Source organism: Panthera onca, chromosome D1 (genome assembly GCF_046562875.1).
Source record: "Panthera onca isolate mPanOnc1 chromosome D1, mPanOnc1 haplotype 2, whole genome shotgun sequence".
Classification (NCBI taxonomy): Eukaryota; Metazoa; Chordata; class Mammalia; order Carnivora; family Felidae; genus Panthera; species Panthera onca.
The window spans coordinates 15,498,561-15,513,657 of NC_138348.1; the positions used below are offsets into that span (position 1 = coordinate 15,498,561).

At 42.5% G+C, this 15,097-nt stretch overlaps 1 protein-coding gene and 1 long non-coding RNA gene across 3 annotated transcripts in view; both read right to left on the minus strand.

The window, feature by feature from the left end:
• Positions 1–15,097, minus strand: part of FAM180B (family with sequence similarity 180 member B) — a 336,925-nt gene that overhangs the window by 89,423 nt on the left and 232,405 nt on the right. The window lies entirely within an intron of this gene.
• The window catches only part of LOC144612963 (uncharacterized), a 33,961-nt gene that overhangs the window by 6,044 nt on the left and 12,820 nt on the right, over positions 1–15,097 (minus strand). Inside the window, exons 2-5 of one of the 2 annotated variants that reach the window (XR_013550219.2) lie at positions 14,965–15,049; positions 14,657–14,738; positions 14,130–14,253; positions 8,093–8,241 (exon numbers count right to left, since the gene is read on the minus strand). This is a non-coding gene — a long non-coding RNA (uncharacterized LOC144612963). Of the gene's footprint in view, positions 1–8,092; positions 8,242–9,094; positions 12,106–14,129; positions 14,254–14,656; positions 14,739–14,964; positions 15,050–15,097 lie in introns of those variants that run through there. The other variant, XR_013550220.2, reaches the window with a different exon arrangement.

The window sequence follows — 15,097 nt, forward strand, 5'->3', positions numbered from 1 at the left end:
AAGCACAAGCATTGTTGCTTTGGGGTACAGGTAGAGCACACTATGCCCCCACACCCCCGCCCAGGCCCAGCCCTGCTCCTCACTCACAAGACACGTGACTTTAGAAGCCTGAGGAAGAAGCGTTGGCACACTCTTGGTACTTCTTACATTGAGTCCCTTCAACTTTGGCCACAGTAATGGTCCGGTGAGATCGCCACGGAGGGCCAAATGCCCATGTCGGGGTGACCAAGGCATCCTCTCCCTGAAGACAGACCCCCAGGGGACACCAAATTTTAACTCACTGGAGAGTCACTTCCTCAGGACACCTCCTCTGACATCCTCCTCCCGTCCTCATTTGCCATCTTGCCACAATATACACAGCACCCTCCGCTTCTGGTTTTAGCGCTTATCAAATCGGAGTTGAAGAAACGTGTTGACCGTCTACCCCTCCTCTGCTGGACTGCCAGCCCCATGAAAGGAACCACGTCTGTTAGCCTCTGCTCCAACCCCGCACCTCATATGATGACCGGGCATAACAAACAATAAATAATATTCCTCTGCTCTTGAGGACAGGCAAGCTTCTCGAGTCACCTTCAGAACCTACTCGCTCTCCTGCTTGCTCCGATCTAGTGACCCTCCGCCATTCTGCTGGCGTCACCACCACCTCCACGAGCCAATTCCAACAGATACTCTCAGTCTTGCTTTACTAGATCTCAGAGCAGCTCTTGACAGGTGACCACTCTCTCTGGTTTAAAATGCTTTCCTCTAGGGGCACCGGGGTGGCTCAGCTGGTTAAGCATCTGACTTTTGATTTCTGCTCAGGTCATGATCCCAGGGTCAGAGATCGAGCCCCGCGTCAGGCTCCATGCCCAGTGTGGAGCCTGCTTAAGGTTCTCTCTCTCCCTCTACCACTTCCCCTCCCCCACCCCGCCACACTCTCTCTCTCAAAAAAAAATTCTTTCCTTTAGGGGCTCCTGGACGACTCAGTCAGAAGAGCGTGCAATTCTTGGTCTTGGGGTTGTGAGTTTGAGCCCCAGGTTGGGTGTAGAGATTACTTTTTTAAAAAATCTATCTATCTATCTATCTATCTATCTATCTATCTATCTATCGGCACCTGGCTGGCTCAGTCAGTGGAGCATGTGACTCTTTATCTCGGGATTGGGTGTTCAAGCCCCACGCTGGGTGTAGAGATTACTTAGAAATGAAAATTTTGGGGCACCTAAGTGGCTCAGTCAGTTAAGCATCCCACTCTTGATTTCCGCTCAGGTCATGATCTCACGGTTCATGAATCCAAGCCCCACGTTGGACTCTGAGCTGACAGCATGGAACATGATTGGGATTCTCTCTCCTCTCTCTCTGCCCCTCCTCAGCTTGTGTTCTCTCTCTCTCTCTCTCTCTCTCTCTCTCAAAATAAATAAATAAGCTTTAAAAATTTTTTTAATCTTTAAAAATAAATTCATTAAATCCTTTCCTGTAAACACAACGGGAGGCCACTTCACACCCTAATGGATGTGTGAAGGCTGGCTATTATTTTTTTTCAGGATGGCCATTATTTTTTTTAAAAGCATTTTTTAAACAGAATATCAGCGTTGATGAGGATGTGGAGAAATCGAAACCCTCGTGCGCTGGTGCAGTTGCTGTAGAAAATGGGATGGTGGCTCCTCAAGAAATTAATCATAGAATTACTATATGATCCAGTAATTCCACTTCTTCATATATAACCCCCAAAAAAGTCAAAGCAGAGTCTCAAAGAGATATTTGTATGCCCATATTCATAGCAGTCTTACTCACAATAACCTAAAGGTGGAAGCCACCCAAGTTATCCATCAACAGATGAATGGATAAACATTGTGTGTGTGTGTGTGTGTGTGTGTGTGTGTGTGTGTGTGTATGCATACAATGGAATATTTAAAACAAATTTTTTAATATAAAAATATTTTTATTGAGGTGGCTGGGTGGCTCAGTCAGTTGAGTGTACAACTTCAGCTCGGGTCATGATCTCACGGTGAGTTCAAGCCCCATGTCAGGCTCTGTGCTGACAGCTCAGAGCCTGGAGCCTGCTTCTGATTCTGTGTCTCCCACTCTCTCTGCCCCTCTTCTCCTCACGCTCTGTCTCTCTCTGTCTCTGAAAAATAAATTAACCTTTAAAAATTTTTTTAAATATTTTTATTTAAAAAAATTTTTTTTAAGTTTATTTATTTCGAAAGAGAGACAGAGAGGGTGTCAGCAGGGGAGAGGCAGAGAAAGAGAGAGAGACAGAGAGAGAGAGAGAGAGAGAGAGAGAATCCCAAGCAGGCTCCACACTGACAGTGCAGAGCCCAATGCAGGGCTCAAACTCACAAACCATGAGATCATGACCTGCGCCAAAATCAAGAGTCTGTCACTTAACCGACTGAGCCACCCAGGTGCCCCTAAATATAAAAATATTTTTAGGGGTGCCTGGGTGGCTCAGTCGGTTAAGCGTCTGACTTCGGCTCAGGTCATGATCTCACGGTTCGTGAGTTCGAGCCCCACATCCAGCTCTGAGCTGACAGCTCAGAGCCTGGAACCCACTTCAGATTCTGTGTCTCCCTCTGTCTGCCCCTCCACTGCTTGCACTCTGTCTCTTGCATTGTCTCAAAAATAAATAAACATTAAACAAAATTTTAATAAATAAATAAATAATTAAAATAAAACTACTTTTAAAAGCTTTTAAAAAGGAAGGAAACTGATAAATGCAAGACATGGATAAACCTTGAAGGCATTATACTAAGTGAAATAAGCGAGTAACAAAAAAGGCAAACGCTGTATGATTTCACTCATATGAGATACCTAGAGTAGTCAGTCATAGAGACAAACAGTAGAGTGGTGGTTGCCTGGGGTAGCAGTGAAGGGAGGATGGAGAGTTGTTTAATGAGTACAGAGTCTCAGTTTGGGAAGACAAAGAAAGTTCTGGAGATGGACAATGGTGACGGTTGCAAAACAATGTGAGTGTACTTAATGCCACTGAACTGTCTATGTTAAAATGGTTTTACGTCATATATATATGTATACATATAAGTATATATACATATATATGTGTATATACACATATGTATATACATAAGCTTTATGCGCAACATGGGGCTTGAACTTACAACCCTGAAATCGAGAGTCACATAGGAGCACCTGGTGGCCCAGTCGGTTGAGTATCTGACTTTGGCTCAGGTCATGATCTCAAGGTTCGTGAGTTTGAGCCCCACATCGGGCTTGCTGCTGGCAGTGTGGAGCCCACTTTGGATCTTCTGTCCCCTTCTCTCTCTGTCCCTCCCCTGCTCACACACTCTCCCTCAAAAATAAATAAACATTAAAAAAAAAAAAAGTCACATGCTCCACTGACTGATCCAGCCAGGTGCCCCTGTTACATATTTTTTACCACAACAAAAAATGCTTTCCCAGCATGCCTGGGTGGCTCATTCGGTTAAGTGTCCGACTTCGGCTCAGGTCATGATCTCATGGTTCGTGGGTTCGAGCCCTGCATTGGGCTCTGTGCTGACAGCTCAGAGCCTGCAGCCTACTTCAGATTCTGTCTCCGGATCTCCCTGCCCCTCCCCCATTTGTGCTCTGTCTCTAAAATAAATAAACATTTTTTTTAAATTTTTTTACATGCTTTCTCTCGCAGCTTCTATTATACTTCATGCTCTTGGCTTCTCCTTTCCTACCTTCTTAGTCTCCTAGTCAAGCCATTTCTTAGTCTCCTAGTCAATGCCTTCTCTACCTGGATGAGAAATGCTGTAGTCCTTCCTTCCTTCCTCCCTTCAACAAATATTTGAGTGTCTACTGTATGCTAGGAATAAGCAGTGAACAAGAGACACAAAGTTTCTCCTATGGACCATATATTCTTACTAGATAGGTAATAATCTAGAAACAAATAAGTAAGTAAATATGTAGCATGTTAGATGATCATAAGAGATACAGCAATAGATAGATAGATAGATAGATAGATAGATAGATGAAGCAGGTTAGGGGAAATTGGAAGAGTCAAGGATAGAGGTTGCTATTTCTTTACAGGATGCTCTGTTAAGGTTACATTTGAGCAGTGAAATGTAGGTGGTGGGGAAGCAAACAATGCTGTTATATGGAAAAGCTTTCTAAGCAGATCACAGTGCAAAGGCCCTGAGGCAGAACAGAGTGCTTGAAGGATAGCAAAGGGCCCAGGGTGATGGAAGCAGAATGAGATGAGTGTGTACTCCAGGAGGTAATGGGGCTGGGGATATAGGTCATAAACAGCCTGAGAGACAGTTTCAGTCTGATTGAGAAGAGAAAGCAAATAGAGGAATGACATGACCTGACAAATGTTCTGACAGGACCATTCTGGTTGCAGAGTTAAGAATAAACTAGAGGAGGGGGACCCCTGGGTGGCTCAGTCGGTTAAGCGTCTGACTTCAGCTCAGGTCATGATCTCACAGTTCATGGGTTCGAGCCCTAGGTCCGGCTCTGTGCTGACAGCTCAGAGCCTGCAGCCTGCTTCAGATTCTGTGTCTCTGTCTCTCTGCCCCTCCCCTGCTTACACCCTGTCTTTCTCTGTCTCTCAAACATAAATTAAAATGTCAAAAAAAAAAAAAAAAAAAGGAAGAAAAGAAAGAAAGAATATATTGGAGGGTGGCGCCTGGGTGGCTCAGTCAGTTAAGCATCTGACTCTTGGTTTCAGCTCAGGTCACGATCTCAGGGTTCCTGGATTCGAGCCCTGCGTAGGGCTCTGTACTGACAGTGTGGAGCCTACTTGGGATTCTCTCTGCCTCTCTCTCTGGCCCTCTCCCCCTCTCAAAATAAATAAATAAACTTTAAAAAAGAATAAACTAGAGGAGGGAAGGGTGGAAGTAAGAGCTACTATAATAATCCAGGGGAGAGGAGAAGATGGCTTGGACAAGAGAGGCAGTGGCAGACATAACAACAAGTGGAAAATGAAGGAGCTCTCCTGGAGGGAGGATTTATTGACTGACTGGATACAGGATGTGAGAAAAAGAGGAGTGATCAGGTAACTCAAAGTCTGGGGTTTGAGCCACTGGAGGATGGAGATGCCATTTGCAGAGTTAGAGAAGACCAGGAGGGTGAAGGTCAAGGTTGGGCTTTGAGAATTTGGGCTGAGATACCTATCGGATATTCAACTGGAGACAGCTGGACACGTGGACCTAGAGTCCAGCACAGACATAGAACTTGGAGGTCCAATCCTGGGTCCTCCCTCCTCTTCCTCTTCACCCTCTATATGATCTCACCCATTTCCTCAGCTTTCCATACCACCTGTAGGCCTCATGGGCATTTGTTCTCTGCTGGTATTTAAATGTAAGACCGCACCATGTGACATTGCCTCCCTTCCCTGAAAGTTCTACGTGTGAGGTAACTGGCAGTTTCACTACCCCCATTGTGCGCTCTAGTGAAGTTGGCAATCGCTAACAGACATGTGCCATCATGCAGCTGTACAAGAAAACAAAGATCACATTTTTTGAGGGTTCCTGACTGTCCAGGACTTTTTTCAGAAGTTCCCTGTAGAATTTTCAGAACAAAAATAGGTGTGAACTGTGTGCACTTTGGAAAGGAATGAGTTGGCCACTGTAGGGCTAAGATTGGTATTGTTCGCAGAATGAAATTCCTGTTCACTGATGTTGTTTTGGGTTGGGCTGACCTTACGAACTGGATTTCTTTTCAGATGGGTGTATTTTTCCTTATTGCAAATTTCCTTCAATTCATCAGCAGAAATTCTAGCCACTTTGCTGGGAGCTTGTGACCCTGGGTTGGACGGCTTAGGTATTCGCCTTTTGACAAATGCTTATTTATTTATTTTTTTGGACTTTCTGCTTGGCACTTCCCGCTTTCCCCCTGGTGACCTTTTCTGGCACTACTTTCTGGTTTCATCCCCTACAAATCACTTCCTTTGGGCCACTTGAGTCTTTCTCCCATAGGAGAGTCTAATCATTTTCAACAAAAAAGTTGAAAAAGACCTTCCTAGATTCCTGCCCTACCATTCATTCAGCGATTCCTGGGTTTCGTGACTTGGGTGAAATTCACACATCCATTGCTATATTTATCCATACTAAGAATTGCCATGGTGCTCAAAAGGGCACTGCATTTTCTAATACAATCTACACAGTACCTTGGGTAATTTGTGGCAGGCCCCAAGGTTCTCTTGTGGCCTGAGAGAACTCATTTTCTCTGGATTTGCCTGTCCATAAATGTTTACTTATTTACCTATAATCTATCTTCCTGCAAGAAGAATGTATGGCTGCTTATAAAAATGTAAGCACTGTAGCAAAATAAAATAAGTTTGAGATGAGAAACATACAGCAAAGGGAGAAGAAGTAGGATACAAGTCATGAAGTCTCTGCTAAAGATGGATCAGAGTCTCCTGATAAGCAACACAAAGAGAGAAACATTATATAATGAGCTATAAAATGCACAGAGCCCCTAACGGATAAAAAACACCAGCTGTATAGGACGAGCACAATTGCACTGTCTCCCAGGGGTCCACCCAAAGGACTTTAGAAAACAGTGTCCTACTGTCTTTCTCAAAGTGCAGTGAAGGATTTCATGGGACCTCCTTGTAATACCAAAGCACCAGTTAGCAGAAGTATTTCTACCTGAGGCTACAAAAACATGATTAACCTCCTCTGACACTACCAGAGGGCGAAGAACGAATGGAATGACCTCCATAGAAATGCTGTGAGGGCCTCAGGGAAGAGAAATGAGAAAAGGGTCTGGTGACAGTTCTCTGATTTTTAGGGCACTGTAAGATTGCCAAACACCACTCAGGAGCTGAGGATTTGATCAGATCTGCTACCAGGGCCATGATACCAAAGAACCTGTTTATCAAATTCAGTGATCTGAATGCCATGGTGACCGCCCGCCTCCCTTCTTTTGTCCCCCCAGAAGGAAAGTGGGATAGGAGGAAGCAGTCTTGAGAGGCTGAGGGACAGCCCCAAGAAGGGATGTGAAAGAGGGCCTCACTTAAATAGGGCCGGATGAACTTCTGTGGGTTGCTTTGGCCCCATACTGACTTTTATTGGGTTTTTTTTTTAGCTTTTAATGAAATTCAGGTGAGTCTGTTGTACATTGTCTAGCGAGGATGGTAATGGTAGATGTTAGATTTGGTTTATTCACAGTCCAAGTTCACACAGCATCTTTTTCACTAAACCTTGCTTTAGCTTCTTCCTATCTGGGCATGTCAGTCTAAATTTCATGATATAACTCAGGAAATGGAAAAATGGTTTTCAACTAGCGGGGGAAAAATGAATTTAGATCAGCAAAACTCAACTCTTGTAGCCATGATTTAATTGTTGCTAATGTGAAGTTAAAAGTGTTCTCATTCTTAAGCTTAAGTCAGCATGTAATCGACACACGGATTTTCATAACCGGCCTGTGAAATGTACAAGGGGGATCCAAATGAATCCAAGAAAGTAAGGCTCGTATGTTTCTTTGCATTAAGAAAGAATGGAGGGGCTCCTGGGTGGCTCAGTCGGTGAAGCGTCAACTTCGACTCAGGTCACGATCTCAGTTCGTGGGTTCGAGCCCCGCACTGAGCTCTGTGCTGACAGCTCAGAGCCTGAAGCCTGCTTCAGATTCTGTGTCTCCCTCTCTGTCTCTGCCCCTCCCCTGCTCACGCTCTCTTTCTCAAAAATAAAATAAACATTAAAAAACTTTTTAGAAAAAAAAGGAAGAATGGAGGAGAGGGGAAGAAAGGAATGAAAATTCTGAAATACTGACAAATATTAATCATCAAAAATTAAAAGTCCCTCAAAAGGAAGGATAATAATAGCTTTCTCTGAATCACCATTCAATCTGCACAGTATATCATCACCAACAGGAATCTTGCACTTACACGGTGGGGGCTTGCGGTGGGGGGGGGGGGGGGGGGGAGGGCAGGAAGCATTTTTTTTCTAACTTCTTTTTCAGACTAATGACTACCTTAATCTCCAGTATGGTAATTCAATATCATCTAGAGTTGAGACAAATACTTCTGTATAGGCTAAGTTACGCTAATAAATTTATTTTAAAAAAAAATAAAAAGTTTCAAAAGTATGTGTTACCAAACTTAGAAATTGAAAAAAAAAAAAAAAATGTAAGACTTTCAAAACTGTATGTTACTAAAAATAACACTGACCCTTGATATTTGTCTGAAGAATCCTCTGGAGAGAAAAGGATTTCATCCATTGGAGATAAATGGGGCCAACTCATCCGTGATCTTTGGTTTAATTAGCTAAACTCTTCCAGATGGAGGACATTCAAAGCAAAGGAATATTTCTGAGCCCCCTGGAATTGTTAATAAGCATAACAATATGTTACATGTACAAGAAAATATGTGTCTTTTATCTTTGTCTTTAAAGGGCAAATGAGGAAGTACTTGGTAGCATTATGATTTTCAGTTTGATTACTGAAAAAGAAATGCCCGAATTTTATTCAATGCTGAACAAACAAACTGAGTATTTGCTTTACTCCTATGCTAAGCATGGGGCTGGGGGTGGTGGATGAGACAAGCCCCCGGCCCTATGGAATCCACCATTTAAGTAGAGGATACATTCCAGTGCCTGGCGCAATGGAAGGGCTGGATAACTATTTGTTGAATAAAGAAGTGAATGATGTAGACGTTTGTATAAGGAATCACATTAATAAAGGTCTGAACAAGTTACTGTGGTCAGAGGAGAGCGTGGGGGACCTCAAGCCGTCAGAGAAGGCTTCACAAAGAAGGTTGTCAGGAACACAAAAGACTTCCAGACACAGAAAACAGCATGCTTAACAGCATGGAGAGAAAAAAAGAGTAACATGTATTTAGGCAACAGCTAGTAATTTGGTGTGGCTGGAGCATAATGTGTATATACAATGTGCCTGGAAGATAGTGAGACCACAGAAATGGGCTGGGGCTCATTTAAAGAGGACCCTGAAAGCCAAAGGTTAGACTTGATCCTTGAGTACGTTAATGGAATTTTAGAAAGATAATAGAAGACACAGTATGGAGTATGTATAGAAGTGAGAAGGAAGTAAAGGATACCAAAGGCTAAGAGCCTTGTTTGTGACTGGCACTAGGATGGGTCCAGCACATATTTACATTAAATCTCATTTAATCCTTGGAATACTTTGAGTACAAAATACTATCCTAATTTTCTGGGGTGGGGGGGGGGGGGGCTCAGAGAGGTTAGGCAACTCTCCATAGCTCACACAGCTAATAAAAGATGGAGCTAGGATTCGAAATCAAGGCAAGAATCTCGGAGAGCAAAAACGCCATTGGACCTATACGAATTAGTATCAGGAAAAATAGACACTGGAAGTTTGGAGAAAGTTAGCAAGTATTAAGAAAGACACACATGCAAGACACAGAAAGAAAAGCATGACTATACAAAAGGATATTTACAGTAAGGGAGATACAACACAGGAAGTGGGAAGATAATCATAGAAAAACCACAACATGTGTTTTTAAAATGCAAAGCCCCAGGGAGGAGAAAGCAAACGATACAATAATGCCATTCACTCTGGCCTCCTGTGCGTTTGGTTTCGCTCTTTACTTTTTTTTTTTTTTTAACTTTAAACAATTTGTTATGAGAGTAACAAAGATACAGCTCATGATCTTGCAACTCTAATGCCCTAAATCAGAAACAGATGGTACCTAGTGTACCCTGTTTCCTAGAAACAGCAGAATTTTGAGGACAACACCCTCCGTGCACCGCACCACTGATTTCAGTTCCTTCACAAAGACTAATACACGGCTAAATAATGTGGTTGCTGGGCATTGTATTGAAACATCTGTTTTTCTTGCTCGAGAACCTTCTTGAAGGTCAAAACTTCTCTCTGTTTTTATTGTGTGTTTTTTTTTTAATTTCAAAAGTAATCCATTCTTATCATTTCTGAACATGGAAGAAAATTAAAATCCCCTGTAATCCTTCAACCTTGCAATAACCAATGACCACTTTAACATTTTGACAACATTCTTCTGGTTCTTTTTCTACACATACACGGGCATAAATACACACACATGAACACACAAACTTTATAGAAAATAGGATGTATACAAATTGTCTTCTGATCTGTTTTGTTCATTGGATATATCATTAATGTTTTTTTTTTCCATATCCCCAAATATTTATGATGACCACTAGTATTCCATCATATCATATAAATTAACTTATTTAACCAATCTATTTTTCATCCAACAAATTCTGTTCATGGAACACCCACTTTATGTCAGAACTGTGCTTGGTAGTGGGTGCACAGTGGGGAGTGAAACAGTCAAAATTCCTGCCCTCATGGAGTATACTGTCCTGTTACTGATGTGTAGCTTATTCGAGAACTTTTTTTAAGTAGGCTCCATACCCAGCATGGAGCCCAACGTAGGGCTTAAACTCAGGACCCTGAGATCAAGAACTGGGCTGAGGTCGAGTCAAACACTTAACCAACCGAGCTACTCAGGCACCCTACTTATATTAGAACTTACATTATTCGAAAATTGCACAGTGAAACCTGGCAAATGCTACCTCTACTGGGTGGTTAAGGTTAACATCATTGGTGAAATCTCATGTAGACAGTTTGTCCCCAGCTTAATAACTAAAACCCCAGTTTAATAATCATTTTTTTTTAATCAAGAGACATGCTACAAAATATCTGACCAGTGCTCCTCAGAACTGTCAAGGTCATCAAAAATAAGGAAAATCTGGGGCGCCTGGCTGGCTCAGTTGGTAAGAGCATGCAACTCTTGATCTTGTAAGTTTGAGCCCCACATTGGGTGTGGAGATTACTTAAAAATAAAGTATTTAAAGGGACACCTGGGTGGCACAGTTGGTTAAGCATCTGACTTTAGCTCAGGTCATGATCTCGAGGTTCGTGAGCCCTCACAGCCAGCTTTCCGCTGTCAGCGCGGCATCTGCTTTGGAAAATCAGTCTCCTTCTCTGCCCTTTTCTCTCTCAAAAATAAATAAACCTTAAGAAATGTTTTAAAAAATAAAATCTTTATGGGGCACCTGGGTGGCTCAGTCGGCTAAGTGTCTGACTTCAGCTCAGGTCATGATCTCACAGTTCGTGGGTTTGAGCCCTGCATTGTGCTCTGTACTGACAGCTCAGAGCCTAGAGCCTGGAGCCTGCTTTGGATTCTGTGTCTCCCTCTCTCTCTGCCCTTTCCCTCTCACACTGTGTGTGTGTCTCTCTCTCAAAAATAAACATTAATTTTAAAAAGAAAAAAATAAAATCTTTAAAAAAAATAAGGATAGTCTGGCAAACTCTTACAGTCTTGAGGAACCTAGGGAGACACGACAACTAAATGTAATAACGTAGTGTTCTGGATAGAATCCCAGAACAGAAAAAAGAATAGTAGGTTAGGGGAACCTGGGTGGCTTAGTCGGGTAAGTGTCTGACTTTGGCTCCGGTCATGATCTCGTAGTCCATGAGTTTGAACACTCATCGGGCTCTGTGCTGACAGCTCAGAGCCTGGAGCCTCCTTCAGATTCTGTGTCTCCTTCTCTCTCTGCCCTTTCCCTGCTCACACTCTGTCTTTCTCTCTCTCTCAAAAATAAATAAACATTAAAAAAAAATTAAAGAAAAGTAGCTTAAAATTAAGGAAATATGAATACAGTATGGATTTTAGTTAATAAAATGAAATCAATAGTGGTTCATTAGTTGTGATGAATGTAATATACGAATAGCAGTTGTTAACAGTGAAGGAAATGAGGAGGAAGGATGGATGGAGTACAGAAGAACTCTCGGTACTATCTTTGCAACTTCTCTGTGTATCTAAAACCATGCTAAAATTAAAAGTTTATTAAAAATAAACACTGTGACAGTCATCCTTGCTTATTGAAGCACATCTCTGATTGCTTCCTTTGGATAAAGCCCCAAGAGTGAAATTGCTGAGCCAAAGTGTATACAAATTCTTATTTAGTAGAGATTAATTTTACAGTGTTATATATAGATGTTTTGCTGACTTTCTGAAGATGGGTTAGCCTTATGCCTTTATCCCTGCATTTTCCTAGCTGGAGATCCAGGAGCTGGAAGAAAACCTAAGAGACCATGAATCCCAACTACCTCATGTTATAGACGAGAAGGAGTCAAGTGACTTGCCCAGGGTTGAGCGCCTTGTTAACAGTGGGAAGTAGAACTCGTATCCCTGCAGACTGTCATCTGGGCTGGGCTGGGCTGTCCATAAGCATGTGCAAAAGAAATAAAGTTTTCTGACTCATAGTGGAATCAGTGATCAACAACCAGACCTGCCTCTATTTTCTGTAGGTAAACATAAGGGTTTGCTTCCTTTGTTTTGGACACAGTTGCTAGGAACGAAAAGGATTTTTAAAGTTTCAGAATAGATTTATTTTTATTATTTTTTAATGTTTATTTATTTTTGAGAGAGAGAGAGAGAGAGAGAGAGAGAGAGAGAGAGAGTGCGCTGGCGGGGGAAGGGCAGAGAGAGAGGGAAACACTGAATCCGAAGCAGGCTCCAGGCTCTGAGCTGTCAGCACAGAGCCGAACATGGGGCTCAAACTCACGGACCATAAGATCGTGACACTTAACCGACTGAGCCACCCAGGTGCCCCTTAAAGAATGGATTTAGACACAACTAATAGAATTGCTTGACTCAATCCCTGGGCAAATTATTTTTCCTTTCTGAGCTGTTGCTTCCCAATCAGAACAATCAGAATTCCAACACCTACTACGCCTCAATCTTCTGAGAGGGACCTCGTAGAAATTAAGTAGCTAGAGCAGATTATCAGCAGGAGCCTTAGAAAGAGAAATGTCATTTATGGAAAAGGCATTTGAATGAGAACAAAGGGCACAGTTTCTGTTAAGCAGTCTGTCATATCCCAAGAAAGTTCATTTCCTTGCCTGGTAGGGTCTCTAGACAAGGAAAATCCCAGACTTGGCATCGGTAAGGAAGAAGAGGGCGATAGGAAGGAAGGGAGAGAATTGTTAGACTTCTTGGCTGGAAATCAGAAACAAATAGTTCCCGAGCCTGGCATTGTCAGGGGCCAGCGTCAGGACCAGCCCAAGAAGGCAGACGAGGAACATTACCGGTCCTGACTTGGCTCCACACACCGTTACTCAACAGAAAGTGGTGCGTAAGCAGGATTCTGGAGGATGCAAGAGAAATGTAAACAATCACTGGGTGCGGACCTGCGGTTGCCTATAGAAGCTTTGCCAGGCCCGAGATTGCAGGAGTACATTTTGACTTTTAATTCCCAGACATTCTTCCAGGATTTGGGCAATGACAAAGGCGAGCTAAAACAAACTAAAGGCTGGGAATTAGGAAAGCACTGGCCTCTAATCTCACACTGGAGCCTCTAATCATAGTCCTAACCCTCGCTCAGGTTAGCGAGCATCTTTGCTCTGCAACATGGAAATGACTTATTTTATTTGCCTATAAACATCTGTCAGCACCTGCACTGAATTGAAACTTGGCAGACAAAATGAGGAAGGGGCAACACTTCTAAAAACTCTTCCTACTTTTATGATTTGAACCGTTTACGTCTTTGAAGCAGTAGAACAGGAGAAAGACATTAGATAACTTTCAGGATCAGATAAAAGGAGAAAAGAATTAAACAGATGGCAAGAATCTCCCATTATTATTTATTGCAGTCATGATTTTGCAGACATGCAAAGATGTGGGCAGTTTGATTGGCACTGCTTGTGACTGTGCAGCAGAAAAAGAAGTGACGGCCCTGAGTTTCGAGAGAGAACAGGATGAGGGGCACCTGGGTGGCTCAGTCAATTGAGTGTCTGACTCTCGATTTCAGCTCAGATCATGATGTCTCAGTTCATGGGACCGAACCCCACATCATGCTCTGCGCTGACAGCGTGGAGCCTGCTCGGCATTCTTTCATTCCCTCTCCCTCTGCCCCTCTCCTCTGCTCGTGCTTTCTCAGTCTCTCTCTCTCTCTCTCTCTCAAAATAAGTAAATAAACACTTTTAAAAAGGGGGGTGGGGAACAGGATGAGATGGGAGCATCTGGGTGTGATCTCAAAAGAGTCCAGAACTAAATGAAAATCTATACTTTAAAATGTGGATTTCTAGCTTAACTGTATTGTGTGCTTTTACCTAGAAAAGTAGTTCTGGGCTCCATTCATGCAAATAAAAACTCTTTACTGGATCAGCTTTGATCTTGGTCGGTAAGGTCAATATTAATTATATTTCACTGAGATGACTTAACTGCCCCCTGTTGGGCTTACCTATGAGTCTGGTTCCTTGTTGCTGCCTTCAATCCTACCTCTAGAGTTCCATTCCTTTAAATTGGATGGTAAGCAGATTCTGTATCACAGGCCAATACCAGTCGACCAACAGAAGTCTGAATCACTGTGTTGAAATGATATTAAGGTAGAAAAGGCTCCCACAACTGATTAGCAAGATAACAAGAAAGGGAAGAGAGGCAATGTCTGTGGGTTAAGGCAATGTGTGTTGCAGTACCCGTTCTTCTGGAAAGGGTTATTTATTAAGCTTTTATCTATCATCAGCCCCTCAGTGTGGATATACTGGAGCTGGGTTTGTAGATACAGCATTGGTATTTTTAGAAGCAAAACTCAGGATGTATGGTTTAAGCAAGGACTTTCTTTTACTGATTTTGTAAATTAAATCATATACCAGTTCTCACAAAGATATACAAGTAATATTTGATTAAGCATGAAATGAATCACAACCTATTGAAATTTGTGGGAATTATTACATAAAAGGTAATGAAAACACTCCAGGGCACACCTACCCAAGGATAAGTCCAAAGCACAGGACAGTCAAGTCTGGCTGGGAACCCTGCGCTTTCAGGGGCCATCAGAGGGCCCTGGTCTCTGAAGTCATGGTGGTTTCAGAAGCAGGTCGAAAGTATAATGAAAAAAGGAAGTGAAAAGTCACTGACATACTTCACTTATTCCACAATTTTGCTTTTTTAAAAGAAACTTCTCTGCAGGGCTCTGCACTAAGCGTTGCCTTGGGAGAGCTTCAGTCTAGATAGCATGGTCGGGGCAATTATTAACTACTTACAATATCATCCTGGCTCCCCCTGAATTCACTGACCTTACAGTGATGTCTTCTCTTTTTCAGCAAGGATCTTGTGGGCCCGCACACATGCTAAGGCTCTCTATATTGAGGTCAAATCAACCTTTCAAAAAAAAAAATTATTTACAAAGTTGATTTCAGCTGAAATAAA